This window comes from Berghia stephanieae, chromosome 12, assembly GCF_034508935.2.
Source record: "Berghia stephanieae isolate SIO BIC M18660-M18661 chromosome 12, UCSD_Bste_1.3, whole genome shotgun sequence".
NCBI classification, from domain to species: domain Eukaryota; kingdom Metazoa; phylum Mollusca; class Gastropoda; order Nudibranchia; family Aeolidiidae; genus Berghia; species Berghia stephanieae.
This window is the reverse complement of record NC_088371.1, coordinates 6,825,634-6,836,811: the sequence shown is the minus strand read 5'-3', so window position 1 is coordinate 6,836,811 and position 11,178 is coordinate 6,825,634. Positions and strand designations below refer to the sequence as shown.

Sequence of the window (11,178 nt, the reverse complement as noted above, 5' to 3'; positions counted from 1 at the left end):
ATGGCAATGTTGTGAACTCCTTGGCCAAGCGCATTCTATCTATAGTTTTGTCTGTTGGTACGTTATATCCGGCTGCCAATCATTGGCAATGCTGTGAGTGTGAGCTTTTTACTTTTTGGATAACTAAACATCGTAAAAGTAGTCTCAATAAATTGCCATCATTAAACCGATGTCGTGAACGGATTTCTCCATCTAGTTCACGATAGGTAAATTATAGGAAATAATAAAGAAAAAGTCTCCACCGAAGTGGGCGTTGTCCATAAATGTAAAGGACATATATGGGTGGTGAAAAATTGCCATGTATCAAGGCATCACGCGAATCGTCCGGGTATGTTCGTCCGGTAACAAAAACATCATAAAAACAGAGTCATCACTTAACTAATTTCAATCAACAATCCATTCTCAATATTGTAGTAAGAAGAGCTTGGAAAATGAACACAGACTCCGTTTTTATACCCATTGTGACGTCACAAACTCACGGGAAGAAATAACACATAACAGTGAATGGAACTCACAGTGACACCCAACAGGTAAGTCAACATGAAAACAATTCACGACTCAAAAGCCAAACGACAACAAATATTGAAGCAACAATAAATACGTTCCCACATTCTTCCCCCTCCTAAAATGCTTTCCCTCCTGAAGTTATACCCGATATAAATTATAAGTGGAAAGATCTCATGTTTGTATGAGTTTATCTGGACCCAAAACATAACTGAAAATATCAGTATCAGAACATAATACTTATGAAAATTGGACCAAAATTAATAATATAACATACTAGGATGGTTGTAATATTTTAAATTTCATTGGGGATATAAGCAATCAAAATTGTAAGACAATGTGATTGCTTGCTGCACTTGTAAATGGCTGGATATATATCTCATTTTTTCTTTAAACCAATGCAGCTGAAAATTGAGCTTATTTAGTATTTACATTATTGCTAGCAGGCCAGGGGAGCTCTTTAGTAATCAATTGATAAGATGACAATGACCAGGGATAATGTCAGAAATAAAACAAGCATAGTTGGAACCATGTCAGTTACCAATTCATGTTGATATTTATAATACAGGTCCTGCCACAAGGTGGTATCCATCATCATTTTGAAGCTTATGCTTCTGACTCACCTGACCGAGGTAGTAAAATACCTTCTGATGTACAATCCATAATTCTCTCCCTCGCCTGCTTGAGGTGATCACCCATGTGTTCATGTTATCAATTCATTAGAGGTACCATTACCATGGTTTCCTGGCCCACAAGGTCGTCGTGTTACCCTCATGAGTTCTTTCTCACATCTTGGCTTATTCTGGTTCCATCAGGTTGGGTCGGGTTCTTAAGCCATTATCAGATGGGCCTCTGGGTAGCTTTCTCCCTTTTTCGCCTGTGATTCAGAGGGGTACCATCCCTGGTATCATCAGGTCCCTGGGTTCAGGGGGGCTTATACCAGGTATCACCAAGCCTGTGATTCCGAGGGGTTCCAACCCTTGGGTTCAGGGAACTTTTTTCAGCTGTCATAAAGCCTGTGATTGCTAGGGGTATCATCAGGCTCCCTGTGCATGGTGGTCTGCTCCATATTTTCTCCAGTAGTCCCTTGTGCCCTGGAGTCATCATGATGTGAGCAGTTTCTTGGTGGGAAGGTGAAACCTCTACCCTTTGATGGGGAGGTGAAAGTGTAACCTCTACCCCTTCTCCTTCAGCCTTTGGTTCCAGCCCAGTATCACCAGGCTGAGCTTCTCTGGCATTTTCTTGGGAATTGAAACCCTTCATCACTGTCACTGCCATGTTGACAGTGGTGGCATTGACTCGTTGCCGTTCTGCTCGGTTGATACAGACCGTGATTTTGCTCCAGACAGTCAAATATATACCTTGTAGTTTCTTTCCATGGTCTGGGGTTTTTCTTTTTGTACATAGCAACAGAAAAGAGTCATGATAGAGTTGGAGGCTTCTTGATTGACCATTCTTCTTAAAGTTTGTGTCTTATTTTTTTTTTTTTTTTACACATAACACTACACCAAAGACGAAATCTGCAATGATGCTGGCAGGACTGATCAGGATTGCATTCAACTATAAAAACATTTTTATTTTTTCATTTCTGCCTTCGAAGTACACTTTGTTGCCTCTTCTAATTCCATAGTCGAATTTCATCTTTTCAACTCTGTCTTCACTGGTTTTCTAGCAGTCTTGTGAGCTTACTTTAAACATATGTTTTCAAATTTCACCAATAATTACCCCTCTTCCTTTATGGGTTTCGGCATCAGCTCACATCCTTTGTTGTAAAACCTATCATTATTGACTGCACTGCAGATGACGGAAGCAATTAGGAATATATTCTTTCCTAGGTATGTAGCTTCATAATGTCACCATATATTTTTTCTCTCGCTCTTCTTGACGATCTGTCACTAGTCAGAGAGCGGTGTTCAGGTCTTGTGCCTTTAAGGAGGCTACCCATGCCATGTCTAGTTTATTCCTTGATTTGAAATTATTAGCAAGGACCTGAATAAGAATTCTTAACTGCTGCTCATGGCATTACTTTCACTGTGGTGGTGATTGAAGTGATCTGATTGGTGAGAGTTTATTTTGTATCTTTGTTGAGGGCCATAGTGGTAAATTGGCCGTTGGCGCATGCAAGTATAGTTGATTCTACACAAATCTAGTACATCCGTAACAAAAAAGAAAAAGATGTAATTTTAAACCGGTCTTGATATTCTCAAGTAGTAATAATCTATCTATTCTTCTTCAAAAATAGGGTTGGCTGTCAACATTGTTCCGTAAAGCCAGAGTAAAAATTTATCATCGAGCACAGAATTACTATCAAATCTAAAATTGATAAAACTGTTTTTACACACTAATTACAAGTAACTTGCAATGCTTTTTTTTTCTTGCTAATTCTGTTATCTGTTGATCAAATTAATACGAAGAAAATCTGCTCGGTCATAAAACTCAGTCCTTTTTGACGTTTGACTTTTTTTGAGATTACCTATATTTTATTCTACCCAATTCTAGCACATCCACAACAGAACTTGATACTGTAAACTTGGAATACTCTAAGATCCTTCTCACTTGTTTACAACACCTACACCACAGCTGATAGATTTAAACTATTTTCACTGTTCAATCAATGGGTTCGTGGTGGTTCTTATCCTATTTAGACACTGACCAGGTGTCTATGGCAAGTGGATATGTTTACAGAGTCTGGATGGAAATAGTTCAGAGAAACATCCGACATATAGGGGGTTTAGGAGCGTGTAAATGGTTTCTGTGTTTGGTGAGTAGAAACACTTGTACATGGCTGTCTAAGCTTTGATCATCTAAATAAAGTAAAGACAGATGATACTGACTGTTAGCTTTTGCTGAGAAAAGCATAGTGAGGAATCTCTAATTCAGAAAAGTGAGTGGAGCAGGCACTTATGTTGGTAACAACAAGATATGAAGTGAGTAGAAAAGTGCCAGAAGACAATAGAGAATAAAAATTTTTTTCGCGGCGGTGGTGGGGTTTGAACCTGCGACCTTATTGGTACGACAACTCCGCCTGGCAGGTGAGAGCGTGGCTCTACCGTGTGAGCTATCCACGAACACAAAAATATTCGTTTCAAACCCAAAGTCATTTCTAGATCCCTCTCTCACCCACTTCTTGAGATCGCCGATTTCGTTCACCACCATCGCGAAGTAATTTTGACCAGCAGTTAAGCTTAATAGCCAATATTCTCATCACAAACATATAACATAGAAACGATTGAGACATTGAGTATGCTCCGGTGTATGGGGTGAATTTTTAATTCAGACAAGTGAGTGGAGCAGGCACTTATGTTGGTAACAACAAGATATGAAGTGAGTAGAAAAGTGCCAGAAGACAATAGAGAATAAAAAAAAATTTTTCGCGGCGGTGGTGGGGTTTGAACCTGCGACCTTATTGGTACGACAACTCCGCCTGGCAGGTGAGAGCGTGGCTCTACCGTGTGAGCTATCCACGAACACAAAAATATTCGTTTCAAACCCAAAGTCATTTCTAGATCCCTCTCTCACCCACTTCTTGAGATCGCCGATTTCGTTCACCACCATCGCGAAGTAATTTTGACCAGCAGTTAAGCTTAATAGCCAATATTCTCATCACAAACATATAACATAGAAACGATTGAGACATTGAGTATGCTCCGGTGTATGGGGTGAATTTTTAATTCAGAAAAGTGAGTGGAGCAGGCACTTATGTTGGTAACAACAAGATATGAAGTGAGTAGAAAAGTGCCAGAAGACAATAGAGAATAAAAAAAATTTCGCGGCGGTGGTGGGGTTTGAACCTGCGACCTTATTGGTACGACAACTCCGCCTGGCAGGTGAGAGCGTGGCTCTACCGTGTGAGCTATCCACGAACACAAAAATATTCGTTTCAAACCCAAAGTCATTTCTAGATCCCTCTCTCATCCACTTCTTGAGATCGCCGATTTCGTTCACCACCATCGCGAAGTAATTTTGACCAGCAGTTAAGCTTAATAGCCAATATTCTCATCACAAACATATAACATAGAAACGATTGAGACATTGAGTATGCTCCGGTGTATGGGGTGAATTTTTAATTCAGAAAAGTGAGTGGAGCAGGCACTTATGTTGGTAACAACTCCGCCTGAAACACAACAGACCAAAGGAATTCAATTCAAGGCGCTATACTTACGACACAATCAGATGAAACAAGTTTTTAGATCCAGGATCATTATGATAATGATTCAATTGTCAATAGTCTGATGTCACGTCGCCCAGCAACGGCGAGCAGCGTAGTTCTACAAAGAAAATTGGTACTAGAAGACCCTATTTATTCTTCATGCTGGCTAGAACTTTTCATATGTCATGTGATCAGAATGTATAAAAGTCAAAACATGATCATACTTGTAATGTTTTTCTCATCTTGATACACTTTTATGCTCGTCAGAGAAATATTTAATTTCATAAGGGCGTCCGCCATTGTTCCGATAGTTTAGAGCCAGTTACTAAGTTACTATGCGTCATTACGAGGGAAGTGACGTCATGTTGATTTGTTTACAAGAACTCTTTACCTGGAAGAAGCCAATTCCCGTGCACTGAGTGCTACCATGCACTTTAAAAATGGCAGGGTTCGAAATTAAGTCGCAGTCACGATAGGTAAATTATAGGAAATAATAAAGTATAAAGAAAAACTCTCCACCGAAGTGGGCGTTCTCCATATATGTAAAGGACATATTATGGGTGGTTAAAAAATACAATGTATCAAGGCATCACGCAAATAGTCCGGTTATAAAAACATCATAAACAGTCAACAATTGAGTCACAAATCCATTATCAATAGGAACTGTGTGTTCAGTCCACCAGTGGACTGAAAACACAGCCGTGTATTCAGTCCACCAGAAATAAAAATCTTAAAAAGGACCAAATTTAAATATCGTATATAATTGATACCTTAATGAAGACATTGATATTGACCCTATTATAGGCATAATCAGAAATGGATAGGCATATAATTTATGGCAATTCAACGGCTTAATAATATAATTTACAGCGTTTTATTTACTCTCTGGAAGTCTTGATCGAGAGTTGTTCGAAATCCGGTTCCTGAAATAGATCTCAATTCTCGATACCGATATATCAATTATTGACGAGATTCTTAGCTTGCTGCCAAAATTGGCCACACAGAGAATATTGTTTCTACAATTGATTCATATTAAGATTTATATCTATTTTTAATTTTTCCTAGGCTGTTAGAATTTTTGTGATTACGAAAACCGATGAGTTTTCCAAAGAGATCAGTTTTAGTATTGTTTGCCCATCTAAGGTTCTATTTGGTCACTTTTCACATTGATCACTGGCCTTAAGCACGCCCGTACCTTGAGGCCAAAGGCCTAAGGCCTTCTTCCAACCCCCCCCCCCCCCCGCCCGCCCCAGTCTTGACTTTGTCATCTTTCAACATCCTTTCTTTACCCCCCTCCCCTCGCATTCTTCTTTAGGTTCTTTGTAAAATACTCAACATGGAAATCTTGACAACACTGAAATCTCAAACAAACGAGCCCAGTGCCAACTTGCTTTAAGATAGATTTCTGTCCTGCACTGTAATATAATCCAAATTTTGATTCAGATAGTTCCTGCAGCTTTACTATTATTTTATTTTGCTTTGTTCATGTACTACATGTTTGTTTGTTTTTTGTTTTGTTTTGTTTTTTTTGTTTTTTTTTTCTTAGAACAGTTTATTTGACGGAATAGCAAAGTTGATTTGCCAATAAGGAGCTTTCAGTCTAGCTGCTAGGACATTGCTTTTCTCTTGGATCTTTGTTATACCTACTTCTTTTCTCTGTCAAATTAGTTTCCCTTTGCTTTAAATTTTCATTTGGTGCGTTAGCAGGTAATCGCAGGCTTGACATCTGAGTGCAATTGGAATGGACTGTTTGAACATTATTATTACGGTATTATTATTATTATTATTATTATTATTATTATTATTATTATTATTATTATTATTATTATTATTATTATTATTATTATTATTATTATTATTATTATTATTATTATTATTATTATTATTGTTATTATTATCATTATTATTATTATCATTATTATTATTATTATTATAGTTGTATTTTTATTACCATGCACTTTTCACTACATTTTGTCTTGCCTTTTGAAATAAGGTCGTTTAATAAATATTAGACTGAAATCAAACAACATACAACCTATTTGTTTAATCTTTTCCCTCATTGTTACTTTGATTTTATGTCACTCGTTGCATCTTTGTATTCTGTTCTCGAATTCATGAACAGCCACTTGAAAATAGGGGGATAATTAATTCCAATAGACATTGCTGTGAGATTTTGTCCTCGTCCTGGAGTACAGTTGGTGGAATTCCCCTTAGGGTAGGGGAAAGTTGGCTGTCTTGGGCTGGTTGTTGATTGGCCCTTTACTTTGCTGTCTTCCCCTTTTATCATTTATTCTTTCCATGTTCTTATTCTGGAACAGAATTGAGACCATTTGGCTCCCCCTTCCTGGAATCATATAGTAGGAGAGAGATAGTTAAATGACTTTGCTGACATGTCTGTGAGAAGTGATACTTTTATTTTTTTATTTTTTTTTATTTTTGTAAATCATCTCTCTGACTCTGAGTCTTGATAAAATATGAGTATGAATAACCATCTAGTATTTATCTCCTTTTGGCGAGCAACCCCGTCTCAATGTCTGTGTGTGTGTGTGTTGATACTTGGTGGTCATACATTGGGTAGACTGCTGCTGTGACATATTTAGGCTTTATTCTTAGGTGCTTGTGACCCAAGATTGCAGGCATTTTTGATGTTTTGTGTACATTTTTCTCTTTCATTAAAACGACCGCAAAACGTCATAATCACACCCCCTCTCGGTGGACTCTTCATCGGTCAACATCCTGACTAAACTATCACTTTTTCCCTCTATACTAGACCATTTGGATTCCATGTCATTTACTGTCACCTCTATGTGTACAGTTCTTCGGGACCATTTTGTTTAGCTTAGGCCTGGGATCTTGAACGAAACGGTACATATGTTAGATTTTATAATAATTTGCATTTGCACCCATTTGAGTGTATGATATGCTATCTACGTAGGCCTTTTAAATGGCGAATTTGTCCCCAAGTGGTAATTGATTCCCCCCCCCCCCCCCCCAATCATGAACAGGGAGATCACTTGCCATTTTTCCCATTCCCCCTCCCCCCCTATACGTTTTTGCTCCTGTCTTGGAATTAAATTACTTGGTTTTGTTCTGGCCCTGATCAGAGACCTTGGTTGAGAGGAAAGCAGTTATTTGTGTAGTTTGTTTTTTGGAGATTATGGGGGGTTTTTTCTCCTTGTAAGTCACCTCTTTGTTTTGTAATTTATGTAGAGTTGTATTTTTTTTGTTGTTGTGTGTGTATACTGATTTGTAATCGAGTCTATCTGTTTCAGTTGTATAATGTGCTTGTGTCTGGTGAGACTTTTGGGTGATCTCAAACTAAGTACACGGATGGTCCGCTATTGGAATCTACATCTGTTCCCTTTTTGAACCATTTCCGTTTGCCTTATTAATTTTTTCTCGTGTGCTAATATAACTTCCTTTCTACTATCCCTAAAATGACCTCAATGTTTTATAACTATTATAAGTGCCATCAAACCTTCAAAAACAAAGTTCTTGAAAGAATGTTAATCTCATTTTCCCTGTGGCAGCAGCTTCTTATGGTTCACACTATTATGTTATGACGATCGACCCAATCAGCAAAGTCCGGTCCGCATTCGTGCACCGTCGCGAACCCGCCTGGTAGCATCGTCACAACACACCTTTCGACTAGATGCTCTGCCGTTTCGGGTTCTTGCCCACAGCGTGGACATAAAGGACAGGAAGTTAGACCCCACTGATGTAACGCACCGGCCGATATTGCATAAACCAAAAGTGTCCTAAGCCCGTAACCTTAACTTATAAATAAAAATAGGAGCCAAAAATTATTTTAAAAAAAAACCCGTGCGGGTGCAAGTAGCTACAAAGCAGTCCTTAATCTCTCTCTCTCTCTCTCTCTCTCTCTCTCTCTCTCTCTCTCTCTCTCTCTCTCTCTCTCTCTCTCTCTCTCTCTCTCTCTCTCTCTCTCTTTCTGATGCTCCGCTCCCTTAAACATATTCAAGACCCTATGACTATAAAATTTTGTTCTCTTTCCTTTTTGTTGTTGTTGTTGTTGTTTTTGTTTCGTTTTTCTTCGTACTCATATTGCCACGTACAAGAAATGCACAAGGCAATAAAGTTTGACGTCTCACTGTGTCCTAAATTAGAATAATAAACTTAAAAGTGAGAAAAGTAAATAAATAAAAAATGTTAAAAGTCAATCAAACTTCTCGAGTCACCAGGAATGGTGTCAACGTGTTGAAGTTGAAAATTAAGAATTTTTTTGCAAAGGAAGTACAAAAAAAAAAAAAAAAAATTAAGGAAGAAAGAAAGAAAATATGCCTAGAAAAGAGCTCGAATCCCTAACTAACCCCATCTGGGTAACAGTTACGCTGCGCTAAACAGCCGGCCACCTCGCTTTCTCGCGCTAGGTCAAACAGCCCGTGCCGTAAAATCTCTTCCGGTGGACTGAAAACACAGCTGTGTATTCAGTCCACTGGTGGACTGAAAACACACTTCCATAAAAATAAGGACCTGTGTTTTCAGTCCACCAGTGGACTGACAATTGTGTTTTCAGTCCATCAGTGGACTGAATACACAGCTGTGTATTCAGTCCACCGGAAGAGATTATAATTATCAGGGTTGCCAGTTTGGCATTTTAAATGCCAGATTCCAAAAATCTGGCATTTTTGAAAACCGTTTGGCATTAGAAAAATCATTTGGCATTTGGCATTTTCATTTGGCATTTTCTTTTCTTGTATATTATACTTCAAATGACACCTTTTCTTAATTATTTCATTACCCCAACAGGAAATTTAGTATAATTCAAAAAAAAAAAAAGAAAAGAAAACACGCAAGCCACCAGGATATGATAGTAAATTGTCTATCAAAAGTGAGTAGTTTTCTTAGTGGGGGTGGGAGTCAACAGACTTTGGCATTTTTTTGAGTGTTTTGGCATTTTTTGAGTCTTCCCCTGGCATTTTGTTGAAAAATAATCTGGCAACCCTGATAATTATACGGGCTGAACTGTTTAACTGAGCGCGAGAAGGCGAGGGCTGATTTAGCACAGCGTAACTGTAACCGGGGTATGATGGGTTAGGTGTTCAAGCTCCTTTCTAGGCATACTCTTTTCTTTCTTTCTTTCTTTTTTTTTTGGTACTCCCTTGGCAAACACATTCTTAATTTTCAACTTCAACACGCTGACACCATTCCTAGTGACTTGAGAAGTTTGAACGACATTTAACATTTTTTATTTATTTACTTTTACTCACTTTTAATATTATTATTTTGATTTAGAACACAGTGAGACGTCAAAATTTATTGCCTTGTGCATTCCTTGTACGTAACAATACGAGTGGGGAGAAAAACGAAACAAAAACAAACAAACAAAATTTAAAAAAAATAAAAAATAAAAAAGAAAGAAAACAAAACAAAAAATGTTAAGAGAACAACTTTATAGTTATAGGGTCTTGGATATGTTTGAGGGATCATCAGAGAGAGAAAGAGAGAGGGGTGGGGGTGGGAGAGATTAGAGATAGAGAGGGAGATAGATAGGGTTAGTAGAAAGGAAGAAATTGGATACCAGTCAAAAAATTCTTAATTTTCAACTTCAACACGTTGACACCATTCCTGGTGGCTTGAGAAGTTTGAACGACATTTAACCTTTTTAAAATTTATCTACTTTTACTCACTTTTAATATTATTATTTTAATTTAGAACGAGACGTCAAAATGTATTGCCTTGTGCATTCCTTGTACGTAACAATATGAGCAAGGAGAACAACGAACAAACAAAAAAAAAAAAAAGGAAAACAAAAAGTTAACAGAACAACTTTATAGTTATAGGGTCTTGAATATGTTTGAGGGAGCGTCAGAGAGAGAGAGAGGGAGAGAGAGAGAGAGAGAGAGAGAGAGAGAGAGAGAGAGAGAGAGAGAGAGAGAGAGAGAGAGAGAGAGAGAGAGAGAGAGAAGACATGGTAGATAATGAACAATAGACTAGCTCTACAAGCCAAAGGACTAGGAATGATTGTGAAAGAAAAAGACGTTGGCGGGGGCACAGGCAAGCTCGAGGCCAGTGATCGATGTGAAAAATGGCCAAATAGAACCTTACTTGGGCAAACAATACCAAAACTCTGATCTCCTTGGAAAAAATCATGGGTTTTGATAATCACAAAAATTCTGACCTGGAAAAATAGATATAAATGTTAAATTTAAATTAATTATAGAAACATTATTCTCTGTGTGGCCAATTTTGGCCAAATCGGTCAATGGCTATGGTAAGAATCTCGGACTCATCAAGACTTTCCGAGAGTAAATAAACGCTGTAAATCATGTTATTAGTAGTATCGAATGGCTACACCTCAATTTTGAATCTTTTAATCCATTCTTCAAATTCTTTTCCTGCCTTATAGGCTGTCTCGTAGCCTCCTGATAGGCTTGTCACTGGGCAGTGGATGACGATGTGGTCCATTGTCTCAGGGCCTCCTTGGCAATGACGGCATGCATCTGATTCTCTCAGATTCCATCTATGCATGTTAGCCGTGGTTCTGCCATATCCTGTCAAAATGC

At 38.1% G+C, this 11,178-nt stretch overlaps 1 protein-coding gene across 2 annotated transcripts in view; it reads right to left on the bottom strand.

Annotated features, from left to right (window-relative positions):
- The window catches only part of LOC144958261 (uncharacterized), a 32,899-nt gene extending 27,878 nt beyond the window's left edge, over window positions 1-5,021 (bottom strand). Inside the window, exon 1 of one of the 2 annotated variants that reach the window (XM_078890107.1) lies at window positions 4,879-5,021. The gene's annotated coding sequence lies outside the window, so the exon portion shown is untranslated. Of the gene's footprint in view, window positions 1-4,666 lie in introns of both variants that reach the window. The other variant, XM_078890106.1, reaches the window with a different exon arrangement.
- Window positions 5,022-11,178: the final 6,157 nt, after the last annotated feature.